General features: G+C 45.1%; 1 protein-coding gene across 1 annotated transcript in view; it reads left to right on the plus strand.

Annotated features, from left to right (window-relative positions):
- The window catches only part of CPPED1 (calcineurin like phosphoesterase domain containing 1), a 74,604-nt gene that overhangs the window by 14,906 nt on the left and 43,825 nt on the right, over positions 1 to 15,873 (plus strand). The gene's annotated exons all lie outside the window — the stretch shown is intronic.

Raw genomic sequence — 15,873 nt, forward strand, 5'->3', positions numbered from 1 at the left:
TGCTTCAGGTTACATACGCTACAGGTTACAGACTCCGCTAACCCAGAAATATTACCTTGGGTTAAGAACTTTGCTTCAGGATGAGAACAGAAATTGTGCTCCGGCAGTGCAGCGGCAGCAGGAGACCCCATTAGCTAAAGTGGTGCTTCAGATTAAGAACAGTTTCAGGTTAAGAACAGACCTCCAGAACGAATTAAGTTCTTAACCCAAGGTACCACTGTACTGTCGACACAATACTATCTCCCAGCCCTACCCGGAGAAGCTGGGGATTGAACCCAGGAACTTCTGCTTGCATGGCAGACACTCTACCACTGAGCTATGACGACGCAATGCTTACAGAGAAAGAGAATACAGTGTAATACTTCCCATAATATTTCAAAAGGGCTGCTCTCTCCTCTCCTCCGTCTCCCCTCGGTTTGCCAAATGTTACCAAATATACATTTTAGTCGCACAACTTATAAAACATTTAAACGGAACATATTGAACACAGCCAAGAGCGCTTCTGTGCCGCTTGCCGTGTTTGCTCTGCGCTTGTGTAAACATTGACAGCAGCCCCCTGCGCTGTTTTCGAGCCCTAGCTAGGAAGCGAAAGAGCAGCCGCTTCTTCCTCTGGAGGTCTTTTTGCGCCTACTTCTTCAAACAGTCTTCTGTGCCATCCGGATTACTTTGGGGATAAATGGCTTTGCACACGGCCATGCATTATTAAAAAGTGTCTTTTTTAAAAAAGGAAAAGGGGGAAAAAGGAAAACTAGTGCTAATGGCTAGCTAAGTTGTGTCCAAGGATGTGAAAACAAGTGGTTAAGTACAGAGTGTCTCAGTTGACTGCAAATGCCATCAGTTGCAGAGGATGATGCAAAACTCAACCAAAGTGGTGTGAATCCCCAGGATCTCAGCAAGGACTTATCAGGGACAGTAACTGGTTCCCTGCATAGGAACATAGGCAGCTGCCTTAACACTGAATTTGACAGATGCTCCATCTAGTTCAGCATTGTCTATGCCACGGTTTCCCAAACGTGGGTCTTCAGCTGTTTTTGGACTACAACTCCCATCATCCCTAGCTAGCAGGACCAGTGGTCAGGGATGATGGGAACTGTAGTCCAAAACAGCTGTAGTTTGGAGGACCCTGGTCTACACTGACATGCAGCAACTCTCCAAGGTTTAAGATGAGGGGTGTTGCCAACCCAACCCTGGAAATCAGACCTGAGACATTAACAGAGCTAGTCCTTCCCACTTCTGTAGAAGCCCTGCCCAGGGCTTGTTGGTGTTATTGTTATTGTTGTTGTTGTTGCTGTTGTTGTTTATTCGTGTCCAACTCTTCATGACCCCATGGACCAGAGCACGCCAGGCACTCCTGTCTTCCACTGCCTCCCACAGTTTGGTCAAACTCATGCTGGTAGCTTCGAGAACACTGTCCAACCATCTCGTCCTCTGTCATCCCCTTCTCCTTGTGCCCTCACTCTTTCCCAACATCAGGGTCTTTTCCAGGGAGACTTTTCTTCTCATGAGGTGGCCAAAGTATTGCAGCCTCAGCTTCAGGATCTGTCCTTCCAGTGAGCACTCAGGGCTGATTTCCTTCAGAATGGATAGGTTTGATCTTCTTGCAGTCCATGGGACTCTCAAGAGTCTCCTCCAGCACCATAATTCAAAAGCATCAATTCTTCGTCGATCAGCCGCCTTTATGGTCCAGCTCTCACTTCCATACATCACGACTGGGAAAACCATAGCTTTAACTATACGGACCTTTGTTGGCAAGGTGATGTCTCTGCTTTTTAAGATGCTGTCTAGGTTTGTTGTTGCTTTTCTGCCCAGGGCTTAGTGGGAAAATATTTGCTTGATCTTATTCATTCATTCATTCATTCATTTATTTCCTATACCACCCTTCATCCAAAGATGACAGGGAGGTTTTCAATATGAAAACACAAAAAATGCATACTATAATAACAAACGGAAACACTAACCTCACATGCCCACAGTTTAAGAGGCTATAGATTGTTTAATTAGCCAAAGGCCTGGGAGAATAGGAATAATTTTGCCTGACACCTAAAGATGTGTAATGAAGGGGCCAGGCGAGCTTTCCTGGGGAGAGCATTCCACAGAAAAGGCCCGTTCTCATTTTGCCACCACCCAGACCTCTCGTGGAGGAAGCACACAAAGAAGTGCCTCTAATGATAATTGCAGGGTCCGAGCCAGTTCATATGGGGAAAGGTGATCCTTGAAGTATTGCAGTCCTGAGCCGTTTAAGGCTTCATAGGTCAAATCAGCACTTTGAATAGGGCCCAGAAACTAATTGGCAGGCAAGTACAGCCAGGCCGGGATTGGCATTACAGTGCTACCTCAGGCTAAGAACTTAATTCGTTCTGGAGGTCCATTCTTAACCTGAGGTACCACTTTAGCTAATGGGGCCTCCCACTGCCTCCTCACGATTTCTGTTCTCATCCTGAAGCAAAGTTCTTAACCTGAGGTACTATTTCTGGGATAGCAGAGTCTGTAACCTGAAGCATATGTAACCTGAAGCGTATGTAACCCAAGGTACCACTGTATATACTCAAAGTGGCTTGCCCTGGTGAGCAACCTGGCCAATAAATTCTGCACCAGCTGAAGTTGCTGAGCTGTCTTCGGAGGCAGCCCTGTTTGCCTCCTTGCTACAAACAGTAGTGCCATGTATATGGGGAGTTAAGCTAACTCTACTCTCCCGCTTCTTAGTGGGTTAGATCAGAGTTTAGTATTTACACAACTTTCTGTGTGTGTGTGTGTGTGTGTGTGTGTGTCTTGGTTTAGAATCTTTAGCTTTTTTAAAAAATAAAATAAAAATATTTAGTATTATTTTAAAGTGTTCTTTGTTCAAGGGCTTCCAGAATTAGAACGAAGCAATGATGGGATGCAAAAATAATTCTGCTGCTGATTGCAATGAAGAAAATGACCTGATTAAGGACATTGTCACAGGAAAGCGGGAATTAAGTCTGTTGTTCTTCTAAGGATTTGAATAAATCTTTTCTCCTGTTTCTTAATATAATATTTGAGGTTGTGGGGGGAAGGAGGAGAGACACTGACTTTTGGTAATCCTAAAACACAACCTGCCCCCGCACAATCAGCTTTACAAGATGCATCCAGTCGTGGTTTCTGACTACAAAATTGATGGCCTCTGATCTGCAGGCGTTTTGCTTGCTGTCTCCTTGGAGCCAGTGAATATACGAAACAAATTTATGTGGTGATAAATTCATGCAGCTACAAGACTGGTGCCCAGGTTGTTGGAGTTTGTTTGTTTTTAAAGAGGGATGGACTAATTTAGTGTTATTGTTTTTTAAATTGCTGTGGTTGTTTAGTGTGCCGAGTTGTTAAGTTCATAATACTAGAGCTCGTGGAAATCCAACAGAGCTCAGTGTTGGAAAATTCAGGAGGACATATAAAAGAAAATACTGCATTTTTTGCTCTATAAGACTCACTTTTTCCCTCCTAAAAAGTAAGGGGAAATGTGTGTGCGTCTTCTGGAGCGAATGCAGGCTGCGCAGCTTTCCCAGAAGCCAGAACAGCAAGAGAGATTGCTGCTTTCACTGCGCAGCAATCCCTCTTGCTGTTCTGGCTTCTGAGATTCAGAATATTTTTTTTCTGGTTCTCCTCCTCCAAAAACTAGGTGCGTCTTGTGGTCTGGTGCGTCTTATGGAGTGAAAAATACGGTACCTCTTCACACAGTGCATAGTTAAACTATGGAACTCTTTCACACGGGAGGCAGTAATGACCACCAACTTGGATGGCTTTAAAAAAGGGCTAGACAAATTCACAGATGAAAAGGTTGTCAATGGCCACTAGCCATGATGGCTGTGCTCTGCCTTTACAGTCAAGAGGCAATATTTCTTCTGAATAGCATAGAATTATGGAGTTGGAAGGGACCCCCAAGAATCATCCTGTCCAACCCCTTGCAATGCAGGAATCAAAGCTACAGCACCCAAGACAGATGACCATCCAACCTCTGCTTAAAAACCTCCAATGAAGGCAAACAAGGACACAAAAAAACCCAGGAATCTGAGACCCGTGTTGCTTCCAGAAACAGGAATGCTCAAGAGGGAGACCTTAAATACGGCAACCTCCTAGGCTACTGGTCTTCAACGGTTGGGTCGGGACGCACCAATGTGTCATTCCTTGCTCCAAAGTGGGTTGCAACAGGAGCACTTCCGGTATGCAAATATATGGCTAAAGATTAAGAAACGGAGGACCCAGTGTGTGCTAGGGCAAAAAAGGGGTACTGGGTATGAAAAGGTTGAAGGGGTTTGTCGGAGACCACACCCCAACTCTGGCTGCTGGTAGTAAAGGAATTTCAGGGGTTGCTTACTCACAAACAGCCTGACAATTCTGGGTCTGTAGACTAATAATAATAATAATTTATTATTTATACCCAGCCCATCTGGCTGGGCTTCCGACAATATATTAAAATACAGTGATACCTCAGGTTACATACACTTCAGGTTACATATGCTTCAGGTTACAGACTCTGCTAATCCAGAAATAGTGCTTTGCTTCAGGATGAGAACAGAAGAACTTTGCTTCAGGATGAGAACAGAAATCGGGCTCCAGTGGCGCTGCAGCAACAGGAGGCCCCATTAGCTAAAGTGGTGCTTCAGGTTAAGAACAGTTTCAGGTTAAGTACGGACCTCTGGAACGAATTAAGTACATAACCTGAGGTACCACTGTGCAGTAATCTATCAAACATTAAAAGCTTCCCTAACCAGGGCTGCCTTCAGGTGTCTTCTAAAAGTCTGGTAGTTATTGTTCTCTTTGACATCTGGTGGGAGGGTGTTCCACAGGGCAGGTGCCACTACCAAGAAGGCCCTCTGCCTGGTTCCCTGTAACTTGGCTTCTCGCAGTGAGGGAACCGCCAGAAGCTCCTCAGAAGGACCTCCGTTGAACCCATGCTATATTGTTGCTCTTTGGCCTGATCCTGGACCTTTTGGCACCTTTGTCTTTGCCCTGTAGAATGTCTGGTCTACTCTTTGAGGACTCAGTGCCTGGTTCACCCTCCAAGGCCTCTGGCCCCAGAGATTGCCAGGGGTTGAGCCTGAGACTTTCTGTATTCAAAGCATGTGGCCTGCCTCTGAGGAGTGGTGCCTCCTCTTTGGAAAAGAATGGCCAAAGCACAGCTGCTGTTGAGCTGATCTGGTGTCGAGGCCTAGGCACATGGCGACTTCCTAGGCTTCCAAGAGCCCGGGGGCAATAAATAGCATCCTTATCAGCTAAACTAGGACGCAATCAAGCAGAACACTTGGGAGCGCATTATGAGCCATTAAAAGGAAGTAAGTAATCAGTGGCAATGTCTTCAGTTATGTAGAGGGTGATTAAAATTGGTTTGTACTTGGGATCATTATTAGTAGTAGAGTGAGAAGCTTTCTTTTTTATTGTGTGACCATGTATAGTGCTACCAAGAACTGTGGAGTTTAATCATGCATTTCATCAGATAGATATTTGCAGTCTAGAGACTTTGCCAGAAATACTGAGGTGCATGCGTCACCCCCACCCCAGAAAATTATAGTTTTTTTGTTAGGAGGCCATGCTGCTGTTCTGTATCAAATGGACTGTGTTACATCAGCAGAAGACACGATTGCCATGCACATAATTTCAATGGGTCAGTCTGCTGAAAATGCATTTGCTGCATTTTGGATACAGGTGCCATCTTTTTTCTCCTCCTCCCTGCCCCACAGTGAACTCGGGGGGAAAACATTTTCCTCCGGTTTTCAGAAGCCAGGTGAGCACAGCACAGATTGGGCAGCTCTTTTGTCAGTCACAGAGTCGCATCCCCTTCCTCAAGGCCAGCAAACTTTTCAGCAGGGGGGCAGGTCCACTGTCCCTCAGACCTTGTGCGGGGCTGGACTATGTTTTGAAAGGAAAAAAAATGAACGAATTCCTATGCCCCACAAAGAAGATGCATTTTAAATAAAAACACATATTCTACTCATGTAAAAACACCAGGAAGACTCCCTAAATAACCCAGAGATGCATTTTAAATAAAAGGGCACACTCATGTAAAAACACGCTGAGTCCCAGACCATCTGCGGGCCAGATTTAGAAGGCAATTGAGCCGGATCCAGTCCCCGGGCCTTAGTTTGCCTACTCATGCTCCAGGCTATGGCTGACCATTGTCCCTCCCCTCCCCTACCAGTTTCTATTATATTGAGTGGGCAGGTGGAGAAATTTTGGTGCCAATCATAAAACATGCAAGGCGTTACCAAACAAAAGAAGACCGCTCACCTGATTTTGTGTTTTATTTGGGGGGGGGGGGTATCATGGATTCCCAGAGATGGTGTGTTAGGGCTGCAAAAACATTTTGAGCCTGAACATTGCATTGCCTTCCAGGAACATAATGCCAGTAGCATCCAGAGCAAGTGATGTAGATTTTCCCCTTGTATATTAGGCACACAGGCAGCCCCCTGTTCCCACCCATCCAAGCAAAAGGCATTATCAGAGGATACATTCCAACCAGGAAAGAACACTCAAGGAGGATGCAAAACAAAGCCTGTGTTTGGGGGTGTATGGCCTGGAAAGAAGAGGTGTGACCTGCAGAAAGTCCTGGAGGCCAGATAGAGAGGCCATGTCTTATGTTGTCAATGAATGTGGGCAAAGCAGAGTTCAACCCGATCCTGTTGCTCTTTCAAGAGAACGTATGTAAATAACCTAGACCAGAAAGCAGCTATCTTGAGAGCCAGTGTGGTGTAGTGGTTAAGAGTGGTAGTCTTGTAATCTGGTGAACCGGGTTCGCGTCTCCGCTCCTCCACATGCAGCTGCTGGGTGACCTTGGAGCAGTCACCCTTCTCTGAAGTCTCTCAGCCCCACTCACCTCACAGAGTGTTTGTTGTAGGGGAGGAAGGGAAAGGAGAATGTTAGCCGCTTTGAGACTCCTTAAAGGGAGTGAAAGGCGGGATATCAAATCCAAACTCTTCTTCTTCATCCTCTCCATTGAGCGCTATAGGTTCCAACCACTTTAATGCCAAAGTCTGTCACCTGGTTAAGCAGGGTCACATGATGTGGTTCCAATCCTTCTTTGTCATCGTTCAGCAGCTGCTTGTGAGTCGAGGACCCACCACCTGCATAGGAGTATAATAAGACACAAAGACATGTTATTTTAAGTTAATGGGCAAAATTAGGCCACAACTTTTATTGGTTACAGCATGTGAGTAGTATTGGCTTAGACACTGGATGAAACAGCAATATCAGACTCCATCCCGCACAGCCGGGAGTCATATCAGGGTTAACAACCAATGGGAGGAGCTTGTTGATGCAAATACAACTGGAAGCTTCCCCATGATGTCACCGGGGGTCGTGCCGTGGCCCTATACTAGCAGGGCATCGAACAGGATCCATGGCCGCCGGATTCCTTTAACGGAATACCCAAAAGAGGAGGGGTAGATGATGGCGCATACCCAATCCTCCCACAGAGCACACCTCCAACGATGCCTAACCGCCAATACCAGAAAGTTGTGACGAATTGCTACGAGGTAGGCGAAAAAACCAAGAGGCTGGTGCCAATTTGTCAAACAGATAAAAAAGTCCTACCAGGCCCCTTGGGCAACCAAGGCAACCAACCGAAGTCCATAGCAAGGTCAATACGCAAAAGAAGCTGACCTAAGAAGGAGGGAGGGCGGGAGAAAGCAGGAACAGACTGGGAGCAGAGCACTGGCACAGCTGTTTAAATACGGCTAGCCCCGCCCACCAGCCAGCCCTATTGGTCAGCTGAAAGGCTTGGCCACGGCAGCAGAAGCAATCAGGGGCAGGGAGCCAAGCACGCCTCTCTGCCCCAGCGGGAAGCTGCTCCCGCTCACAACCCCTACCCTCTGGGAGGAGGAGAGGCCTTTCCAAAAAAAGAGGCCTTTCCAAAAAAAGGAGAACAGAGCTTCACTCTTCTCCGTATCTATGGGAGAGTTATCTGTCTTGCAGTTTACTGGTGCTGTGAAAGTCTGACTAGCTTTCGGATCGCTAGTTTTATAAACCACTAGATCGAAACCAATTTTTTTAAAAAAATGTCTGCATGAACAGGTTTGCAAAACATGATTGAAATATTGTACTGGCCTCCTCCTGGAGCATTAGAAAACAAGCTTATACCACCTTCCATGTGACAGCCCTTCAGATATTTGAAGATGGGCTATCATATCACCACTTAGTCTTCTCCAGGCTAAACATACCCAACTCCCTCAACCATTCCTCATAAGGCTTGGTTTCCAGACCCTTTTGTTGTGTAGATTGCTGGTGTCTGCATGCCTTCCAGCTTGTCAATATACTTCTTAAATTGTGGTGCCCAGATGTGGACACAGTATTCCGGGTGAAGTCTGTTGACAGATTATGAAATGGTAGTACATAAGCACTTGAAGAAGAAGAAGAAGAAAAAGAAGAAGAAGAGTTTGGATTTGATATCCAGCTTTATCACTACCCGAAGGAGTCTCAAAGCGGCTAATATTCTCCTTTCCCTTCCTCCCCCACAACAAACACTCTGTGAGGTGAGTGGCGCTGGGAGACTTCAGAGAAGTGTGACTAGCCCAAGGTCACCCAGCAGCTTCATGTGGAGGAGCGGGGACGTGAACCCAGTTCACCAGATTACGAGTCCACTGCTCTTAACCACTAAACCATACTGGCAACAGAGGACCTTGCGGTAAGCAGTAGGGGGGCCTTAACACAGAGGTTGTTGCCCTGGCACTGACTGACATGGCAGCACTTTCTGTGGCTTGCTGTGTACCACTTAGTGGGCAGAAAGGCAGATTAGGAATATTTAAAATGCCCAAGCTTTCCCCCAGAGAGCCCACTACAAGGCATGCTGCATGGGGCAGATAACTAAATTACCTTCCACAAGTTGCTCCAAATGTTGACAGATTTTTAAGTAGATGCTACAAGTGCACGCCACAACCTCCTTCAAGCTTCATTTATTGCCCGGTGAACTATTCTGTAGCCATTAACGACCAGGCAAAGTGGTTTTGCCCGCAATTTTTTTTAAAATGTCCAGCAGACAGAACCACACTGGACTTGATATGTACCTGATATGATAATGGATGGGTGAGGCCAAGGCCTGCATCGCTTAACAGTTCCTTTTAGACACAGGCCTCTGGAGCTCATCATCAGCAAATGTTAAAAGCGCCCTGTTGGCATAATCACAGCGCATTATTGATTGTGTTGCCATTGAAGCATTGGAGGGTACGAGGAATGCTAGGCTTGTGAACGCCTGAGGAGATGTTAGCACCACATTGCCACCTGCTTTGGGAACACCCATTGTTTTAATTATTGGAACTCAGTCGGAGTCAGTATGGTGTACGGTAGTAGTAGATAACGTTGCATTGGGTTATTTTAAAAAAATATGTTTTGTATGTTTTGGATAGCAATTTATGTTATGGAAATAGTGTTTGTATCAGGACCAGAATACACATCTCTTGTCAGCCAAGATGTTTGGTGGGCGCTGGAGTTAATGTCAGCTTTTTTGGCCTGACCTCCCTCAGAGGGTTGTTGTGAGGAGTTTTGTATGGAGCCTCAAGTAGTTTGGAGCAAGGGCAGGATAAACATGTCTCATGGACAGTCATACCTCGGGTTACAGACACTTCAGGTTGCGTTTTTTTTGGGTTGTGGACCGCTGAAACCCGGAAATACCAGAACGGGTTACTTCCGGGTTTTGGCGGTCGCATATGCGCAGAAGCGCCGAATCGTAACATACGCAGACGCGGGTTGCGAACGCTGCAAATTGCGAACATGCACGGATCACGTTCGCAACCCGAGCGTTCACTGTACTACTTCTCTACATAACCCTTTCTCCTGTTCATTCCCCCCCCCCCGCACGTTTTTTACACGTGCGCACAAGAACTGTTCTTGGAGCAGCCCCCCGCAAATGGAGACAATAGGTCATTTAAGCCTATTCTAGACAATGGGAGCAGGAGAGCACTGTTAACGTACCACAGTAAGGGAACTGGGGGAATCTTGAGCATGAGGCTCAACCTCATGAAGATGGGGAGTCAGGTCATTTAAAAACACACTTAAAACAAATTGAAGGTGTGGGGGCAAAGCCCAGTCTAATACTCCCTAGTACAGTGGTAACTTGGTTCTCAAACAGCTTAGTTGTCAAACAATTTGACTCCCGAACGCCACAAACCCGGAAGTGAGTGTTCCGGATTGCGAACGTTTTTCGGAAGCCGAACGTCCAACATGGCTTCCGCTTGAGTGCAGGAAGCTCCTGCAGCCAATAGGTAGCCACGCCTTAGTTTTTGAACAGTTTTGGGAGTCAAACGGACTCCCAGAATGGGTTAAGTTCAGAACTTAATTCGTTCCGGAGGTCCGTTCTCAACCTGCAATTCTTAACCTGAGGTACCACTTTAGCTAATGGGGCCTCCCACTGCCGCCATGCGATTTCTGTTCTCATTCTAAAGCAAAGTTCTTAACCCGAGGTACTATTTCTAGGTTAGCGGAGTCTGTAACCTGAAGCGTATGTAACCTGAAGCATCTGTAACCTGAGGTACCACTGCAGTAGGAATTAGAAAATTGCTCCTGATTCCCACATCTAGCATGGTTTGAAGTTTAATTATATAAGCATTTAATGAGAAACAATAAGCCTTTAATCCATGGAAGTTGCATATAATTTAGATCAGGAGTAGGGTGACTTTTTCAGCCTGAGGGCCACATTCTAGGCTATTTTCTGAGGACCACATGTCAGTCATGGAGGTGGCCAGAGGTAAAAGGGAGCAGAGCAACATATGCACATTTTACCCCTGTACAGTAGACTACTTTCTACACACACTTACACACCCCTCTTCGTCACCCGTCCAGGCAAGCAGGAAGTATTATCAGAGTTTGATAAGTGCCCAAGGTGGGTGCAAAGCAGGGCTGGTGAGGGATATGGCTTGCAGAGGGGGCCAGGTTGAGAGGCCTGGGGGGGCCACATTTGGCCCCTGGGCCTGAGGTTCCCCATCCTGGATTTAGATTGTAATTTATAGGCAGTGAGTGTCGTATCAGTTCATGTTTCCTGATCATTCCTCCCCTGGCGCATGAATGTTTATGTTGGGGTGCATGCACACAAGTCCCCTTCAACTCTGCGGGGCTTTCTTCTGAGTGGATGTATGTTTTGTTGTCTAGAATTGCTCTGATAGAAAAAGAAGGAAAGGACGTAATTCATCTTCTGCAGGTGTATGTAGTATAGTTCTGGCACTTGCTTGACTTCCATCTCCGCTAGTGACTGGAGGGGCGGGGAACTGCCGTTTCTGAAAATGCTTTGTTTCATAAAATATTAGTGACATAATAAAATGGATACAATACCTGTCAAAATTGTAAGGTTTAAAGCTTGTAATTAATTCCCCCCACTCACCCACTCTCCTTTGGGTGGCCATCCTTGGGAAGCACGCGTGTCAGTGTAATAAATATACATTTGCAGTTCTCTAGGTTGGCTAAAATTAGCACTTTTCAGCACCTTCATTCCCACCTTCCCTTTCAAAACTTAAAACAAAATGTTAAGGGAAATGTATTTGAAGTGTGTACACACACACACAAATAAATATTTCAGTAAAAAATGATTTACAAATAAATTTTGAGTTTATTGGAATGTAACTTTTAAGCCGCCTTTAAGCACACACACACATATGCGTCAACTTGGGTGTCAGTCCCATTGAATTCAATGGCACTTACTCCCATGTTGGGTATACAGTGGTACCTCAGGTTACATACGCTTCAGGTTACAGACTCCGCTAACCCAGAAATAGTGCTTCAGGTTAAGAACTTTGCTTCAGAATGAGAACAGAAATCGTGCTCCGGCGGCACAGCAGCAGCACAAGGCCCCATTAGCTAAAGTGGTGCTTCAGGTTAAGCACAGTTTCAGGTTAAGTACGGACATCCGGAATGAATTAAATACATAACCCGAGGTACCACTGTTTGGTTGCAGCCTAAGTGTGCCTTGATTGAATTTCTTTTACTTTCAATGCATGTTTTAGTTCAAATACTTCTGGCTTCTAGACTGAGATGTTTTATTGTGCTTTTATAATCGTTGGAAGCCATCCAGTGTGGTTGGGGCGACCCAGTCAGATAGGCGGAACAACAACAACAACAATTGCTGCACACTAATATTAAAACTGCATACCCCATATCTGCATTTATTCATATTGATTTTAATAATATGTTATTGCTTCTTTTATTCCTTATATTGTATCTTATCGTTCTACAATTTGAATTCTATGGAATGCAAATCGTAGTAGAATAAAACAAAATACAAGGAACAGAATAAGCAGTAAAAATTCAGTTGAAATTGTACAGCATCTAGCACAGCACATTAGAATTTCTACAACAGGCAGAAAATTCAACCAGTGATCTGACAAGACCCTCAGTAATTTCCAAGTGGTCTGGGAGGGGGGATGGAGTTTAGAAACCACTGGTTTAGGGCATTGTGTTTTTCCACCCAGGAAATGCCCTCCGAACCCCAGCCCTGTATCCTATATTTCAGCTCCTTTGGGAGTCCATCGCTCAGGGGTAGAGCACATATTGTGATACAGAAGGTCCCAAGGTTTGAGACCTCCTGCCTGAGAGATAGCTTTCCACCATAAAATGAGAAATAAGTGGCTACCAATTATCCACAGATGTGAAATGACCTGACAGAATTAAGTGTGGGATCCATTCTCTTTATTTCAGGATTGAAAGGTCAAAAGGATGAATGGATCAAAAGCCAATAATCCATGCTAATATAATTCATTCATTCATTCCCCTTTGCTTAATACCAGTCATAATATTAAAGCAGGCAATCAAGAACACAAAGAGAATAATGATTTTGTCCCTCTTCTCATCTCAGTCTCTTTTATCATCCCATCTCTGTCCCCTGCTCTTTGGCTTGTAATCCTGGTTACTATCACAGTTCCACTATCAGGAACTCAAGTTTGCTTAGCGAGATCGAGTTTCACCACTGCCCCACTCCCTCACTAGCAGAAGTGTTAGAAACTCAGATATCACCAAATGGCACCTAAACTTAGGTTACGGTTGTCACAATGAAATGTTGTGTTGTTCTTTAGTCGTTTAGTCGTGTCCGACTCTTCGTGATCCCATGGACCAGAGCATGCCAGGCACTCCTGTCTTCCACTGCCTCCCGCAGTTTGGTCAAACTCATGCTGGTATCTTCGAGAACACTGTCCAACCATCTTGTCCTCTGTCGTCCCCTTCTCCTTGTGCCCTCCATCTTTCCCAGCATCAGGGTCTTTTCCAGGGAGTCTTCTCTTCTCATGAGGTGGCCAAAGTATTGGAGCCTCAGCTTCACGATCGTCCTTCCAGTGAGCACTCAGGGCTGATTTCCTTCAGAATGGAGAGGTTTGATCTTCTTGGAGTCTATGGGACTCTCAAGAGTCTCCTCCAGCACCATAATTCAAAAGCATCAATTCTTCGGCGATCAGCTTTCTTTGTGGTCCAGATGAAATGTCTAGGCACCTTCTTTTGCAGTGAAATTTGTTGTTGTTGTTGTTGTTTTTCGTTTCGTTTCTGTACCACTCTATAGTATAAAGGACAAATCTCAAAGCGGTTTACAACGCATTAAAACATCAAATCACACTATGTCATATCCTTCTCTAAGTGACATTTTGCTTTCCCCAGTCACCAACCTGGCATCCAAAATGGTCACAATTGGACCCAAGCCAGTTGCAAAATGCACCTGGCTCCTGGCTAATTTCTAACACTAATAGTGGTGCTCCTCTGGATAGGTGCCATTTTAATTTGCCATAATGCTACAGACTGGTGCAAAGTTAGGAACATTGTGTGGGAATTAAAATGGCAGCTGCCTTGCTTTTTTTTTTTAAAAAAGTGACCCAGTACATTGCGTATTTTATTATTGTAAGCTGTTTCGGGACGTATCTGATGAAGAGCAGGATATGAATTGTTAAAGATATAAAGATTCATCTGCAGTGTTGACAGATCTGCTTGCTGAGCGCATGTAAGCCACCCAAGAAGCCTTCTTAGCAATAGGCACATTACAATTTACGCCTTTATCAAGGCGTGGCAGATTCCTGCGAGGTTAGAATTTGCACGGCTCCCATTGTCCACGTGCTAAGAGCAAAGAAAATACCTTTTTAATTATGATTGCCACATTCCTTTAGCAAAGTTGACTCTCTGCGGAAAACACACATTTGTTGGAATCGGTTCCCACCGAGCGTTGCTCTGTCCGCGTCTTCCACTTACAAAACCTGCCAAGATAACTTTCAAGTCCTTAATTTGCTAACTATAATGAGTATGATACGGCTCGGTGGAAATGACACAAATTGATATTTTTAAGACATAAAAACTAGTTAAAGGAACAGAAGGCAGACGGAGGGAATTATGCCGGAGCTGTCAGATTTAAACAAAGCTGCCCGGCCCTGGACAGTCTCGTAACGGAAAACATGAGCGATTGTTATCGAGCATGACACATTATTAGAGCTTCCACGGGTGGGATGCAGCTCTCCGTTCGGAGGAGCAATGGGCGCTTTTCAGCTAACTTGAATGTTACAACCAAATAATCTTTTTTCTTCTAATTTTTTTTTCAGTGCTACAATTGTATATAATTTTTATTAGTTTTTAACATATCATTTTCAACAATAATTAAACATACTTTTACATCTTATTCAAATTTTTGACTTCCATCAATCCTGTCTGAAAATTTTCCAATCTAATCTCTCAGTATGCATTTCTTATCTTCCCTATTGCATTTCAAACTCATAACCAATATCACTATCTTTTTCTACTTTGTAAGACTTTGTATATTTCTCCTGACAAAACTCCTTGTAATCCTACTAGCACAATTTGTTGATTACAGTTGCTCTTCAAATAATTCATATACTTCTTCCAATCTTCTGTAAATCTCTGGTCCCGCAGGTTTCCAATCCTTCCTGTCATTTTGTCCAACTCTGCATAGTCCATTAATTTCGTCTGCCATTCTTCTTTCGTCGGAATTTCTTCTTGTTTCCATTTCTGGGCTAACAACACTCTTGCTGCAGTTGTTGCGTATAAAAACAATTTAACATCTTGCCTATTAATGTCCTGACCTATAATACCAAGTAAAAATGCTTCTGGTTTTTTTAAAAAATGTGTATTTCAACCAAATATTCTTGAACCAAAGGATTAGTCTATCGGGGGCTACTAGCCATGATGGCTGTACCTCGCCTGCAAAGTCGGAGGCAGCAATGCGTCTGAATACCACCTGCTGGAATCTTGTGTTCAGAGTCTGCTTGCTGGTCTCCTGCATGTATCTGGTTGGCTACCACAGGGTGCTGGACTATGTGGGTCATTGGCTTGATCCAGCAGGACTCCTCTTACGTTCTTAACTGTCTGCTGGAACTGGCAGCCTCTCCCTTCCTTGATATATTTTGGAGTCGGTTTGTTTACATGCAGGGCTTCATTGCTTCACAGTGTCTTAAGCCTGTACTTTTCTTTCCTGTCAAGACCAGACAAGCAGGGCCGAAAAACACACTGATTGTCCCTTCCCGCTTCAGAGGGTTGAAGTTAGAAGCCCTTAGTCCAGTGGTTCCCATGGAACTTACTCTCCCATAGACTACTTGACCCCTGTCTCCCCTCACAGAGCTACAGTTCCCACAGTGGTTTAACAATCAATCCCTCTTCACAAGGAACTCTGGGAATTGTGGCTCAGGAAGGGGGGGCGGGGTGGGTAGGGGCCTCTCCTACACAAAATAAGCCTATATGTAGCTCCAGTGATGGACGCGGGTGGTGCTGTGGGTTAAACCACAGAGCCTAGGGCTTGCCGATCAGAAGGTCGGTGGTTCGAATCCCCGTGACGGGGTGAGCTCCCGTTGCTTGGTCCCTGCTCCTGCCAACCTAGCAGTTTGAAAGCACGTCAAAGTACAAGTAGATAAATAGGTACCGCTCTGGCGGGAAGGTAAACAGCGTTTCCATGCGCTGCTCTGGTTC

Source organism: Podarcis gaigeae (assembly GCF_964106915.1).
Source record: "Podarcis gaigeae genome assembly, chromosome: 14".
In the NCBI taxonomy this organism is placed as follows: domain Eukaryota; kingdom Metazoa; phylum Chordata; class Lepidosauria; order Squamata; family Lacertidae; genus Podarcis; species Podarcis gaigeae.